This window comes from Phalacrocorax carbo, chromosome 14 (genome assembly GCF_963921805.1).
Source record: "Phalacrocorax carbo chromosome 14, bPhaCar2.1, whole genome shotgun sequence".
Lineage (NCBI taxonomy): Eukaryota > Metazoa > Chordata > Aves > Suliformes > Phalacrocoracidae > Phalacrocorax > Phalacrocorax carbo.
Window position 1 is genome coordinate 13,888,742 of NC_087526.1, and position 16,251 is coordinate 13,904,992.

A 16,251-nucleotide genomic window follows, 5' to 3' on the forward strand; every position below is an offset into this window, starting at 1 on the left:
TAAAATTGGATAACTTAAGTGGTAGCACCGTGGAGGTCAGTCCCTGCTCCCACCAAGTTCATGGGTTAATAAGCAAGTGTCATCACGCCACCCTTCTGCAAAGGAAAGTAAATCTATCTGAGTCTGGGAAAGTCCAGTCCATTGAAAGCCTGGCTTAAAACAGATCTTACCTTTAATAGAAACAAAATGAGCAGAGGATCTCCTTCAAGTCAGGAAGTTTGGAACCATAATTTGGGGAACAATGCATTCTCAATTTTGTCCTGCTCACAGGCTAATGACTATATACTCCTGTTTCGCTACCGAATCGCTGCATCTTATTCCACCCTTCCTAGCTAAGTACCGGTTTTCTTAGATCTACATTCTCCACTCACAGTCATGTCTCTAATATCTTTTTGTGTGTAAATAATTTCCAGTCAGAAACGCTGACTCATGGGGGAACTGAGGTTAACAGAACTTTGTGTCAGAGAAATTGATCCCTTGTAATTTAAAGCCTTCCTGCACCACTATTTATCTTATGCCTCTTGCTTCGGGTCTTTGTCCCGCATCTGGGCCATGGCAGGTTGAGAGCCATGTATCTGTCAGAACAGTAAATCTGTATCATTGCTCATTTTTGGCTTCCTTGACCTTGCTTGCTCACCTTACTGTATCAGTACAGGTCTTCAAAACTTCTGAAAAAGCAAAATAGTCCCCCTTGATGCCCTCCTTCATTTAATATGGTAGCTCTTCTAATGCTTTTTCCAAGTTGTAGTAACCTCTCAGCTCCCTCACCTCTGCCATGTTTTCCCTTTCTACTTTCTCACTTTGCTTTTTCTCCTAGCCAACACACAAAGTCTGCTTCTCTCTTGAGCTTCTGGCCTTTTAGCTTCATCCTTATGTCACTTTGGCATAAAACCAGCCATCACTACGTTAATCTCATCTGTTTTCTTCACTCGGGGGCTGGGTTACTTTGAAACTCCTTCTAACACATCTTCATCCCTGCAGGAGTGTGGCAAACAAGACTTACTTAATCGCTCAGTCTCCTTTGTGCAGTGTCTCCTACCATGACTGAGGGTTTCTTGATTTTGTGCTGTTCTCTGCAGCCTCAGGGAGTTTCTACTTCTTGAATACATGTCTTTTTGCCACCTTTCACTTTCTAAGGTTTTACCTTCACAGGCAACATCACAACGGTCCTATCCCTTCAGAATCCCTGGGGGAAATCAGCCAAACCAGTAAACTGTTGGATCATCCGTTCATCCCACACAGGACCTCTTTGCTCTGGAATGGCATGAATGCGATGGAGAGCAGAGAGCCCATTAAAGCAGGCAGCCTTGGGGGTCTGCCTGCACACCCCTGTCTCTGAAAGGCCGCAAACCTGTCTCATTTGCTAACTGATGCAGTAAGTCAGCTGCTCCCACAGCAGCCAGGAGACACTGCAATGATGGCTGAAAAAAAAAAAAAAAGGAAAAAAAGCTCTCCTTTATCTGTCCCTAGTACATGAAGGCAATCTTGTAATGCTGGTTTGTAGCTTGCTGCTTTTTCTCTTATTATTTGTAACTTACTCTTCTAGTAACTTCAAAGTAATCGGCCTTGGTGGATTTCCCACCAATTTATCTTTCCCTACACCTAAGCTCTCTTGGGTATTCAGCCTGGGAAGTCTTTGCAGAAGGGGGCAATGCCCTCCTGGAACATGTGTATTGTACTCAATCCAACAGGACCCGGATCCTGGTGGGGCTCGTGAGTAGTGATGGAGTAAGAATAATGAAAAATCCCTTTAACAGCTGCCCCTGCTCTTACTGCACCTTGGGTCTCACGAGTTCCTCAGAAGGATCCTGAAGAACTCCTAGAGAAATCTGTGGTGTATTACATTGAAAGAATGGAATTTATCAGCTGTATACAACAAAGAAGCAATTTTAGTGGGAAAGAAACAAAAATGATATTGGGTTAATGAGGCTGGTGATGGGGGAAAGAGTCATTCACGGACAGATTAAGCAAACCAGTCATGTTACAATATTGCTTTTGCCATGTAGTTAGTGAATTTACACTTGCTTCTAAAGGAAAAGGACATTATACCTAACAAAAGACAGTAAATACTAGAGGAAAGTCTGAAGCTATTTGGAACACTACACACTACACTGCTGTTGTTATATATGGGAGAAGTTCTAGCTTACCGGGGGAATTCAGAGCCTTTTATTTATGAGCCTGACTTCCGCAGCCTGCCTCCTGCGCTGCGGGAGCAGGGAGAGCACAGCACTCGCACACACGTGCTCAACCCAGCTGCATGCAAGTGCCCAGGGTTGGACCCAGCTCATCAAATGCAGGAGGGAACAGCACGTTCAATAAGGCTGATATATCATTTACAAGATGCTGTAAGATAGAATATGCAGTAATCACACCAAAGCACAGCAAAATAGAGACAAGACAGGTATGAAAAATTGCAGACTGATTAGTAATTTGTCATAGACTTATAAGGAGTTTACCAAAGTTGGAGGTAATGGAACAACATGCACTTTCTGTGTCTTCAAACCAACTCGGGCATCGAGTTTCCCATTCCAATTTCAGGAAACGAAATAGCAGTGATAATTGATGAACAGTTCTGAAATGTCTTCCCATGCCTTTTCAGTTCCTGATTCTATCATTCTGGTCGGAGAAAATTTCGCCAACAAACAGTTTATTGATTGTCCATTAGACATTTTTCCCTCTGAAGTTGTTAGAATGCCATCCAGACGTCAAACACAAGATACTAAACTAGAACTTCAGCAGAGGAGGAAAGATATCTTTTTGCTGCAGCATCGGATCTGACATTCAGGAATCCAGACTCCATTTTTACCCCTAGAACTTCATTTACTCTTACTATACCTTCCCATTCATAACAGGAAAGCAAGAACAATTCCAGTCCCCAACTTCCATGGCCTTTGATATTGATTATGAGCACTGTGGAGAGTGTCTAGCATAAAAGAGCTCTGATTTGGGGGTTGCTGAAATGACTGTAATACGAAACAATAAATGATAATAATAGGTGAAGAGTATTGTAATTTCTGTGTCACATAGTCTGCCTCCTATAATGGATGGCTCAAGCTCCCCCCCCTTCTTTTTCTTTCTTTTTTTTTCCCCTCTTTTTTTTATTTTTTCAGGCACCTGCAGTTTGCAGCAATACCTATTTCTCCCTCCGTAAAATGGCTTCACATAGTACTCTGGATGATGCTGAGCAATGGAAGCAGTAAACTAACAAGGGCCAGTAAAACACATGCGCGTACCAAAATGCACACTGTGTCATTTTTTTTGTTGTTGTTACAACCATGCACTAACATCTTTTAAGTTTTAAATACAGTAGATTTGTGCTCTTAAATTTAGAAATTAATAACTCTGGCTAGTAAGTTGCATTTAAGACATAAGTGCCTTCTGAATAAGTTTGCCTGATGGGTTCTGCCAAGGCATCTCATTCCTGCCCCTCCGTGGTGCACGGAGAGGGCAATTCCTGTCAAATTAACCGTTACCCCCATAATCATATACAGAGTCAAAACCCTGACACCACCCCCCCCATCCAGTGCCTTAAAGACTCTATCACTTTTTTACCCCATCCTTGCACCCCAGCGGATCACCTCATTGCTTTTGCTCTTTAAAAAGAACATACGCAAAGAAAATTAGTACGAAACACCTCATTTTTCCACACAAAGGAAGGAGAAAGGCAGCCCAGAACAAACAGCTTCCTACAGGAACAGCAGCCGCTTCAGCGTGCAAAGGGCGACATGTGCATACAAATGGTGCCTAATTAACTGCTTAAGGACAGATTAGTTGCCATATGTTGCCAGGGATGACGAGTGTGCTTCCAGTGCAGAATTAATCGATTACAAATATGCCGTCTCATGAAATATACTGCCAGAAAGATGGGCTGTCTTGCACCCTGGGGAAGAAAGGGAAAGCAGCTGGGGGGGCAGCCCCCACGCTGCAGTGCCTGGGAGCAAGGTGAGCCGCACAAGAGGGGCAGGGGAGGAGGGCACGGCCGCAGGCACCCATGCACTGGAGCTACAGGTGCTTGTGCCTCGTGCTGCCCAGCCGCATGGGCTTGGGTGACTGCAGCAGCAACAGCATAGAGAGGGTCTGTGCCACCAGTGGCAAATGGCACTGCGGCAATGCAGTAATTCAAGGAACAAGTCAAGACACCAGCTAACGAGGCTTTTGCATGACACTTTACATATCACAAGATGCCAGGATGGAGAAAGAGGTGGGTCTCAGTACTGGCTTATTTCTTCACCCAAGCCAGATGCCTTTCATAAAGAAGTACTTTCTGTCTGAACTTTGGGAAAGACATGGCTGGGGGAAGGCAGTTCAGCTCTTGATGCTCACTCCACAGCACAGTTGTGGCTGCCACTGGAAAAAGCGGTTATGCCCTCTCCGGCCATGCCCCAGCCAGGTACCTGCCCATGCCCATTCGGCCCTTACCTCACCCTCCGCATTCCTTTGCTACATAAAGGCAACCAAGGAGAAATAACGGTGTTCTGCTGCTCAGAAACCTCAGTGGACTCGTCAAGGGTTTGGCACATCTGGGGCATCACCAGAAGGAGAGGATGGGGAAGGATCACACCTTTGTGCAGCGACAAACTCATCATCCACATCATCTGAGCTGCTTTTTTCAGCAGTGCTTTATCCTGTATGTGTTAATCAGGAGAAAGCATTTTATCTTTCTCACCTCCTTTTCTGTAAAATAGGTTATTGACATATCCCAGCCTTGCCTGGTTTGGCATGGGCCACAGCTGGCACTTTGCTGCATGGTTATGGGACCCTGTGAAAGGGTGCATGTGAGAAAGAAATGCAACCTGTAATTCATACAGATCCCCTATTTTCTAAAATCACAAATTGTGTCGGCTGAAGGCCTGAAGCAAAGACCCTGGAAAGCAATGAAAAGACTCCATTGCTGTGCAGATTATTCTACTGAAGTCTGAGCTCCAATATTTCCCCAGAGATTTCCTCTCACTTGCCAAGACTGACAGGCCTGAAAGCAAGTAGGGCACTGCCCCAGATGTTGGAGCAGCAGATTACAGCACGAGCTTCATACCATTAAAAATGTTATTATAATGAACAGTAGATGACAAAGCAGTCACTGCAAGGGTCAAAAAGGTCAAGTGATCCTGTGCTTTTTTAGGAGCAATTTATGCAGCGCTTCAGTATCATCTGAAATGGAATAAGCTCGAGTAGGCATTGAGAGCTCTTGTTCTACTCTTTCCTGGACCTCAGTAGGAGATGGAAAACTGAGATTTGTTAGATGTTAAACAGAAGCAAAAGAAACAACCCTCCTGCTTTCTCAGAGCCTTTTCAACTTCTCCCAGCGCAGTTTTAAACGCCTGCCTCACACTCAGCCTGAATCTTATACCACTCTTTTACATGCACAAAAAAGTAATATAGCAAGTATTCTATATAAATGCTCATCTGCCTTTTAGTGCCATTTCAGCACTTGAAGAATAAGAAGGAACTGGTACCAACAACACTGAACGATGCAAAAAGACCAGATACTACCAGATAAAAATACGTGATGCTGAAAAAGGGATATGAGCCACCGAGATCTGGGGCTTTGGTACAGCTCTAGAAGTTTTAACTACAGAAGCCTAAGGAGCTAAGAACTGAGAATTGTAGGGCTATAAGAAAAATCTATTTTAGTGCAAAAAATGTTAAAGCAACTTTTAAACCACAGCCAGGAGCCACCTAAATATTGCATTAGAATGGGCCATTGAGCATCACAGCAGCACCAAAGGAAGGGAAAGTTATCCAGAGCACAGAGAGGAAAATTGAAAGGTAAAGGGAAAATAGGTACAAGAAAGGTATGAAAAGAAATAAAAGGCAGGAGACTCGCTCCTGCAAGAGGCTTAGCACATCCTACATGCATAGAATGCCTCTTTAACAGAAAGTGATATGTTTTGACTTTAAATTTAGCCTTGAAAAATCCCACTGTTCTGTAGAGAGGCTCCATTGTCTGGAGCAGGTTGAGAGCCAGCCCTACATGCGCAGTGTCACTTCTCAATTATCGGCAATAATTGTGGTTGCCAGTTTGTCACCGCTGGGATCATGTAGCGGATTTAAGTAGACAGAAGCATTTCTAAACTGAACCTCATCAAGTGACATACAAATCTCAAATACCTTCAAAATTATTGAAGTCAGGCATAAGATTAGCTCCAGAAGACAGGGGAAAAAAAGTTATTACAAGATCAGCAGAATCCCACAAAACTCGCCGCTTTCCATTCAAATGCAACTCTATCGAAAAGCTGCATGCACACCAGACGATGCCATTTACAGCACTCGGCTGAGAGAAACAACAAACACGTTTTTTAGAAGATAAGGATTTTCACAGCCTTCTTTATTATCATTACACTAATTATTCTGGGATATTCGTTCCTCTCTTGTTTGAGAAACATGGAAAATTCAGAAAGAAAATGCGGTACAGTGTTCTCCCCCTCCCTTTCTCTCCGTCACCCCATTTCTTCTGAGAAAATTGTTAAAGACTCTTAGGAATCTAAAAGTAAGATACTAAATACAGACAGACAAGAGATTGTCGCTTATATTCAGTGTTTTTACAAAATCCAGTAATTTATAGAAAAGCAAAGTTCTTCAGAATGACCTTTTAGGTACTAGACAATTTATTTGAAGTGGGAGAAAGAGGAAAAAAATCAAGAGGACTTTCTCATGACAGTATGAAGTGCACTTAGTAAGAGAAAGCTGTTGAAAACACTTGTACTCTATTTTAGGTCTTTCTACTGTTGCCCATCACCATGGTATCAGAACATCTGAAGTGTAAAGTAGATTAGTGAACCCTAAGTCCCTGTGGGACTTCTGGTTCTTTGTCATTTTTGGTGCACACAGGATCCCATGTGAAGCGAGCCCACGTGTGCTTATTTCCAGCGAGGCTTAAAGCAAATTTCATTTTGCTGCAGTGCTGCACAAGAGGATGGAGCTACAGCAGTTCCTTAAGTTGGTCAGACTTTGGCTTTGCCCATTTTCCTCTGGAAGTCTATTCCATAATTAGGCCCCTTTTTGGACACAATACCTATATTTCAGAATTTGAAACTGGTATTTTAGATTCTCTGAGGTCTAGAGAGGTGTTTTGAGGTGTCAAATATGTGTCTTGCTTCAAATACCTCTTTTCCAGGTTTGAATGGATTAATATTCTCACTGGTAATTCTGTGAAATTACTCAAATGGATGTGAAACCATGACATCTTTTTTTATAGCTTTTTCTTTTACCAGATTAAAAACACACTCCCTCTCACATTGCTGCCTCTCTCCTAATATGACAGCTAGGACCATCACTGTCACAACTTACATGATGTAGCCGTTATTACAGCAAACATTACATCTCAAATGATGGGATTTTGTGGTCATCTGGTTGTACCGCACAAAATTATGTTTGAATAGAACTAACAATGAAACATTTAGACCCATTACATAAGATGTAAAAGGGTGAAAGAACAAAATAATGAAGGGAAAAAGAAAAAAAAAGGACTTGGGGACATTCTCCAGCACAGCTTGTACCCTTGTACCCTCACACAACAGTTCCTATTTCTCCCATGGCTCACGGTTAAAGCTGCATAGATGGTCTGAGCCACTGTCAAAGTCCTGGAGGTCCATTGCAACCACACACAGCCTCTAGGTCACCTAGCTCTGGGCCCCAGGGGAGAGGTCTTGTTTTCTGGTGACACTGAATATCCAAGCCAACAACCCTGACAATCTATAGGAAGCTGTGTGTAAGTAGGCAGAGCCCCAGCCCCAAGTTAGACCACCTAATCTGGCTACAGTCGCATTGCTACACAGTCCTGGAAACCAAACTTACATGTGTAAATTATTCCACTGATTGTAGGGACTGACTTACTGCACAGTTGGCTGTATGCTATGAATGCAAATTTGCTGCGCTGACGAGCCGAAAGCAAGCTCAACATCTGCACAGCAAGTCCATGCCGACAGGAGCACTACTACCTTCTCCTCTTTGCCACCCTTCTGCAAGGCCCTGGCCGGCAGCGTACAGAGCTGACCGCAATTTCCAAGGACTTAGTAAAATAAATTGCTGGCTCAATCCTCCACCCAGAAATCTGGGAAAATTAAATCAGCCAGTCTGATCTACAGTAAGTCTCCCTTGTGCATACACTCTCTCTGAGCCCATCAACCCTGCACAGGGCTGGACTGGAGCCAAGGGACGGGGCACCCACTCCCACCTACCCCAGGCGAGGGAGGGCACCAGCTCCAAGGGTCTCCTGTGAGAGCTGGTATGTAGGAAAGTCAGGAAATATTACAAGGAAAAAGGAAACAATCAATTCCTGTATTAACAACGCAGTATTTCAAAAAAACCTTCTGAGGGTGCAGGGAAAGTTATTCTTATAATAGTTTAGCCTAAGTTTTTTACTTTTTTTGGGGGGTACTACACGTAAAAGTAGTACCTATTTAAAATAATTACAAAGCCAGTATAATACATTCAGAATCACCACAAAATAAGTGCAAAAGGAAGGAGCTTAAAAAAAAATAATCTAAAAAGGAATGAAATCAATGCCTCAAAGATAAATGTAACTGAAAAAAGTATAAGACAAAATCATTTCTCAAGGAAGACAAGTCAAATTATTACTGCTTTGATGCATACAGAAAAGAAAAGCATCTTGATAACTATAGGGAAAACCAAAGTATCACCATTATCACTGAAGAATGTGTTATCAAAAAAGAACTGAGTCCTTGTTATGTCTGTTGCATTCTGAAATCTCGAAGAGTAGTGATTTGATTGAGTTGACCTCCAAAGAGGTCAACCAGACCAGAAATACACAGGAGGCAATGAATGTACCAGCGAAGGGTGCAGCTCTGGAAGAGCTCCCTGAAGGCAGAGCCACGCAGCTCCACACAGCCTCTGAGCAGCTAACTTCGGATCAGGAAGTCACAGGATGCAAAGTCTGAGGGATACAGATGTTTTTGCACATCCAGCCATTAAATCTGCTTTGATGTAACAAGGTAATAATAAGAATATATTTTGAAGATTATAAGAAGAGCCAAACATCAAGATACTGTGTCAGCTCCCCAAGAAAACTATTTATACAGAGATTTAATTAAAGGTCATAGAGGTTCTAAAGAGAGGTTATAGAGGAGATGGAGATGGGTTTTTCTCTGATGTGCACAGTGAATGGGCAAGAGGCAACAGTCACAGGTTGCGGCAAAAGAACTGGACATCAGAAAAATTATTCACAAGAGTGGGGCAGCACTGGAACTTATGCCCCAAAGAGTCCGTGAAATCTCCATCTGTGGCAATATTTAAACCTGGACTAAAGATCTCCAGAGGTCTCTTCCAGTGTAAACTAGTCTGTGTTTTGGAAAGATGGAGGGAAACAACCTGTTTTGTGCACTGAGGCAGATAACACAACTTGTTCTAAATACAACAGAGGCTACTGGATCACCTGATGAAATTAGATGAGCTCGGACAGAGAAGTCACTGAGGCTGAAGGAGGCCACACACCCAGCAAGCTCCCAGCATCTTACCTCGAACTTGAACCTGCTGTTTTTCCAACAGTTCCTTCCCCAGATCTGAAACCCTGGAAGCTGGGAGAGGCCCGTGCTGCTCTCAGCACAACCCTGCTGGGCTCCATGCACTGGGAGCCTCCTGCATGGCAGCTGCCCTGGGGACGGGGAGAAAAGGAGAGGAAGAGAGAAGCTGCCAATTTCTACATGATAATTCACTTAACCAATTGAGCTACATCTCTGTTTTGGCACTGGATGTGCCAGTGTGCATCCAAACCTCACATCTTACTGCGCATTCAGCCTGCCCAGAGAGAAGGCCATTTTCTGGTATTAACAATCCCCCGCCTCTTCACAAAATACTGCCAACGAAACGTTTCTTGTCGTCAAATAGCTACAAAGCATTTTAAAATATCAAGTGATCCAGCATATTCAAAAACTTTAAAAATAAATTATAAACTTAAAAAAACTTAAGATTTGGTGGCTTCAATGTCAAGAATATTACTGTTTCCTTCATGACTTGTCTCAATCCTCAGAGCAGGGGAGGGGCAGAAGGGATTACTATTTCACACACTGGTGTAAAGATGGAGAGACACGGATTAGGATTAATCTTTTGCTGTGCGAGGCTGTTTCCCCACAGCAAATAATCCTCCCACTTTCCCCATCTCCTGGCCAAGTGTTGCCCTACCCTGTACGGATGAAGGATTTATCACAGCTGCCTCCCCAGCCCCAGCGTTGCTGTCCCTTTCCATGCAGATACAAGCCATTTTAAGGCCACTTCTCACTGTCTGAGTTTGGGATGAGATATTTGTACATGTGTAGCATTGATTCCTCACCCGCCTGCCTAGTGGCACCACCGAGGCCATGTTTGGACGGTTTATCAGACCAACCATGGCTTGGCCAGCTGTAGAGGATGGTCTGGCTGGAGGTTGGGCAGCAAAGGGTGGCCTGAGTGTCCCAGAACCTAGCTTCAGGCAGGAGATATGGCGATACATACAGTAGATTCCTTTACATTCATTAAAGGGCCAATAAATTGTCACTTGCCTGTCAGACGTAGGGCACTGGCTTAACAGAAATCCCAGCAGAGGAGAAGCAGCAATGTGCAACTTGTAGTGGCCGTGCTGCCTTCTGGGTCAGTTCCCACCTCCCCTGGAGCTCCCCGCGTGAGTTCGAGCTCTCCAGGCTCCATCTAGGAAATGTGGGCAAGCAGTAGGGGTGAATGTGCATTCATTTGCACAGCCTCATTTTTCAGCTTGGCAGGGCTAGTAATAGAACTCCGGCTAACTTTCCAAATTTGTTCCTTTTTCAGTTTAAACCAGACTCCAGCATGTCTCTGTGGATAAAGACGACAGCCCATTCTCTGCCTCATCTTTCCAGTTTTATGTCACGATACAGCACCCTCCAGGTGGTCCAGCAGCATGTGCTACTCTTAAGAAGATTGCACAAAGGGATTTGGGTTAAAGAAAAAATAGCAAAAAGCCCCCACAGATAAAGAAAGAAAGAAACCTCCTTTCAGTGACGGCAGAGAATGGCACGGGGCCACCTGCACACAGAGGCGGGGATGCAGGTTTGCTACTCGCCATCTGGGATTTTTCATCCCTGCAGGCAGCCGGCTGATGGAGGCTGTGCCGTGCAGTGGGATGGCTCGTCACCTCCTCGCTGCAGCCCTGTGCCAAACACTTCATAGCTCGGCTGGTTGGGCGAGTTTTGGGTTTTTTTTCTTTGAAGCTTTTGCTCAAAAGTTTAAGAAGGGGCAGGAGGCACCGAAACATGACGAAACACTGCCCAGAGAGACCTTGCTGCTTGGACCATGGTGCATTTTATAATATATTTGGGATTGCTTTTCAGTTCCAATAAATTTAAGATTGGAGGAAATCCAAATGAAGGGTCTAGGGTTGTCTTCCTAGCCCTTTCCTTTTGAAAGCAATTTCCTTTATTGGCATCTTCAAAGCAAAAGTAATCTTTCTGAGGGAGGTTTGGCAAAAACATTGAAGGTTTTTATAGCAATAGGGCCAAAGGTTTATAAAACCCCATTGAAGCCATTGCAGTCCAAGGCAATAGGTATCTACAGACTTACAGGAAAATTAATAGAAGGAAAACAGCCTGGGTTTGCAGTAAAGGGAAAGGCAGAAACCTTCATTTAACTTTTACCAGTCTCTTTCCAATGCACACACATCAACACCACCAAATACCAACACTTTGAAAGGGAGACATGATTTTAGAAATAGGGATTTCAGAATATTTGCAATGCTTAAAAGCAATGAATTACACTGGGAAGTCATTCTTACTTGCCCACTGATCCCATATAATGCTACAGTTCCCATCATTTTCGTCTGGATATGGAGACTGTTCAGCAGGACAGCTCAATGGGATGCTCTTCCCAAGAGCCCTTTTGTATTTAGGATTGAGTTAGAGCAATGGGAGACAAAAGAAAAACAAGTTTGTGCAGAGCCTAACAGTTCTCACCAAGCTGAGTAAATCAGAATCAGCAGAAAATGAAAGACAGTCCTACAGAAGCCTCAGCACAGTCCTTTGCATGTGGATGGAGGCCCCATATTCTCTGGCAGAATCAGTTCTTCCCCTGATCATTCATGCTGGAAGTCAGGCTGAGCTGTCATCCAGCAAGTTTTAAAGCCAACAAATGTTCCCATCTCCAATTGTTTTTCATGCCTGCAACTGCAAGTGCATTCAGAAAAGAACATGGGCAGACAATAGCAGAAGGATTATATTTCTTAGGCATATGTGCTGTAGGGATCACGAAGCTGGGACAGTAGCTGAACACCTCTTGGCAACCGCATCTCGTGGAGGAAGCCAAAATATTCATTCCTTCTGGACAAAGGGAAACTGCTGCATTTATAAAATGCTATTGTTTGTGTTCTTTAAAAGTAAAACTGTAACATTTTCTGCTTTGGTCATAGTTTAATCAGTATATTGAGCTGAAAGACAGGAAAACCAAAGCTGGCAAAATTTTGCCTGGAGGCAGCAGTTTTGTTATTGTTAACAATGCTCATTATTTCATTTTTAACATCTCTCTCTCTCTGCTGATGTCTGAGTCGCGTGACAAAAGCAGCCATCGGCATCTTCTCTCCTTGACTTAGTTCAAGGATTTCCCCCAGGTTCAAGACCAGAGGTAGGAGGTTCACCCCTACAAACAGTAGCTGCTCGACACTAATTAGCTGGATAAGACCCACAGTGCAATGAGTGATAACGGCACTGGCAGCATCAAGCATACGCGCAGGTTGGACTGAGATACACTCCAGAGTAGTCTCCACTTGCCTCCTGTCTAATTAGGCGTTGCATATTTGTGTGTTAAAGTATCCACAGATTAATAAATATATATGCTGTGTGGTGCCTCTCTCAGATGGCTGCCTGAAGGGATGCTCCACCTCTGCGGAGTCGTCGTTAGCCTTCACACAGAGAACTATTTGCCAGGACAGCCCAGTGGGTCTCACTTGGCCCTTTCCCCATGGGCTACAGCCACTTTATAAAGAACAGCTTTGCCTGCCATCAGCAGCAGATGTGAACCCGACAGCTGGCCGGACCATAAAGGTGGGTATCAAAGGATCCAGATTTTTGCCTGCTCAGTGTGCAGTAGGGTAAGGGGGTCTTTTATACAGTCTGGCTGCTACTATGTTTGTGGACCACGGTTTTTGAAGAAATTGCTCTAGTTCCTTCACTCTTTTCCTCTGATTCCCTCCATTTTTATAGCCTTTCCAGGTCCTGCACCGTGCTTTCCACAGTCTGGGCACATCCTAGGATTTTGTTTTGAGTTTACAGCCACAGAGCAGCGCACTTGACCTTATATGCAGTCTTTTACTTTACTGTTTCAAGTGCTTTTTGTATAGAATAGAATCAGTTGGAAAGGACTTACAATGATCATCTAGTCCGTTGCAACAGAAAATTCTGATCCATAATTTCTTAAAAAGCATGGCTATACCTGAGTTTCAGGTTAACGTAGTATTTTTGCAATCAAAAAATACATTAATACATTTTTGTTCCTGCAGCATTACCATAACCAGGGCTAGACCACAGCACTCAGGTTTTAAAGGCAGCACTTCAAACACAAGTCGGAGCTTTGCAAATAGCTTGTCTGAGAGCGGACAGGGAAGAAGGAAACGGGAGATACAGAGTGTAAGTTTGCTAGGAGGTGTTTTGCCAGTTGACACACATCACATACTTGAGGGATGCGGTAATGTTTGCTTTGTGTACGTTTGCAGAGTATTTTAGACCTGAAGTAATCACAATTATAAAGTAGGCTCATGCTTTCATTCGGTTGGAAGTCAGGGTGCCTGAAGTTTTTAAGTCTGTTAGATTCCTACTTGGCTGTGGAGCTGATGAAAACAAACTCTTTACACCGAAGGGTGCTGGGGTTTGGCTGAACCCCAGGCTGTCTGCAGTTACCTATTTGTACCGATCCAAACAAATGTCTAAGCAGAAAAACAAATCTACTTGCTTCCAGCTCATTGTACGGTTTTATCACCAAGATAAGGGTAGGATTCAGTTTAGGCACAGGTTTTAGGTCAATACTTCCTTGAAGGAAGGATGGCATCAGGGAAGAGGGGTTTTTTGCTCATTTAAAGGACACAAAAATCTGTGATATCCTGAGACTGAAAGGTAATTGAGGTAAAATAGTGATGACATTTGAGGCAACCAGATTGATTAGATCAGACTGTTCGTGTTTGCTCAGATTCCTCACCTCCTTCCCAATTCGTCTTGATTTTTTCTGTTTGTAGCAGAAAACACACAACACAAATCATCCTTTCAAAGTTGCTCCTACCTTGATTAAGAAAAAAGAAAAAAAAAAGTGCTTTACAATTCTAATGCTGCAACTGCTGCGCCTATGCCAGAACTTTGTTCCTACTGTGTCAGCTCATACAACAGCTTGGCCTTATCTACACAGCACAGAGATCTGAACAGGTTTACGAGAGCTTTCAGAGATTTAAGTCTCTGTGTACCACCTAGTAGCCCCCCCCGCTCCTCAGCACACAGTTCCTACCATGCTGATGAATAAACAGCCCCCTCCTAGCATACAAATATTCCTCAAAAAAAGAGGGGTATAAATTAAGGTAAAGCCCTAACTCAGGTCAGCTTAAGGGAGATGCTTGGGCACCAGGTATAGCGGAAATAGGAAAGGATTTTAGGCCTCTATAATTTCCCACACTGAACTGAGATGTGAGATTGTAAGAAAAACTAAACCATTGTCACCCAATTAGCCATGTCCTCACAGTGCCTGCTAAGGGAAACAGCAGTCACATACAAAATAAACAGCAAAGTTTGGAAAGGTTTGGGAGAAAATCCCCAAGACTTTGTGATGACGGAAGAATCCTCCCCATCTCTTCCACCAGGTATCGCTCCAGCGCACATCCTCCTTGGCTAACACCTTCCCAAGAGAACACATACAGCCTCAAGCTTGCTAGATAGCGCCACGTGAAGTGGCATAAAAGCTGTGAGGATGAAGCATAAAAGCCTTACACATTGTGTATATGTATGTTCTAATTACATGTATAGGGCATAAAGAGATCTATATATGTCCTAATACAAGACAGAGTAGTTACAGAAGTTCAACTCGTAAGAAGGAATAAGCCTGGATTGCCCAAAAGTGAAGGTGCAAAATGCTAGTAAGACCAAAACGATACTGAATCCAGATGACGACAAACCTCCCTTTCCCGAGGCCCAGGCCGTTGGAGCACCCTAGGCTGTGCTATCACCTTACCCATTAGGCAAGCAGGCGGACAGGCTCGAGCAGCTTCACACAAGGAAATGATGACCAAAGAAAAAGCCATAGAAAGTTATTTCAGTGCTTAGGTCATTTCAAATTGGATGGAACATGTTAGGAAAACATTTCATTTTTATCTTTCCACTCCATGCAACTGCATTTACCAAAAAGGTTAAATCCATCTGCAATACTTTTTTTTAAGGTTGCCCCTCAGGTTCAAAGGGTGCAGCATGTTCTTATCAATCCCTCAGAGCTTGCTTTGTGACTGATAACTTCTAAGCATCCCCTTTTTTTCAGAAGTCTGTGAGGGAGCAAGAAAATTGCAAATAATTGCATGCTGATGTGATGGAGTTATCTCCCTAAATATCCAGGATGATTCCCAGGAATAAACGTTCCTCTCTGATCTCCTCATGGTCCTGCTTGCAAAGACTTGCCACTGCTCAAGCAGTTTCATGCAGGGTCCAGAGAGGGAAAATTACTTATGAAGCAGGAGATAAAGAGAAGAAAAAGTAGCACTGAAGAAAGGGCACAGTTTTCCACACACCAGTGCATATAAAATTCTGACATTATTCAATGTGCTTTCAGACCAAAAACTGTTCCAATAACTGGTACTCACAGAGATCCCTGCTCTTCCAGCAAGCTACTGCCTGCTTTATATTTCCACAGTGTTAGTGTGGCTTTTTAGCCTGGTCCCATCATTTCCAAGCTGCAATTTGCAAAGATTAGTCTCCAAACTTGCAAAGCTGATTCACATAATCAACAGCAGCTGCAGGAGTTTGTCAAAGAGTATTATTTGCATGTTTACAGCCCAAACTGAGTTTTGACTTAATACTTGTTCATGGCATGATGAATGTTTTTGCAGCTTTTCTGTTTAAAAAGGGATGTGAGGTTGGGGGAAGGGGACGGTTTGCCTTGGACCCTGCACACTAGCTGAGGGCGGGAGGAAGGCGAGACGTCGTGACTTGTCTGAGAGGTGCGAGGGAGCTGGAGCAGGGTCAAAGCCCTCCTCCCCATGCACACCTCCTTTTCATTTTCCATCCCTGAGCTTGGGCGAACCCACAAATTCACGCTTCAGTCCTGACCCAA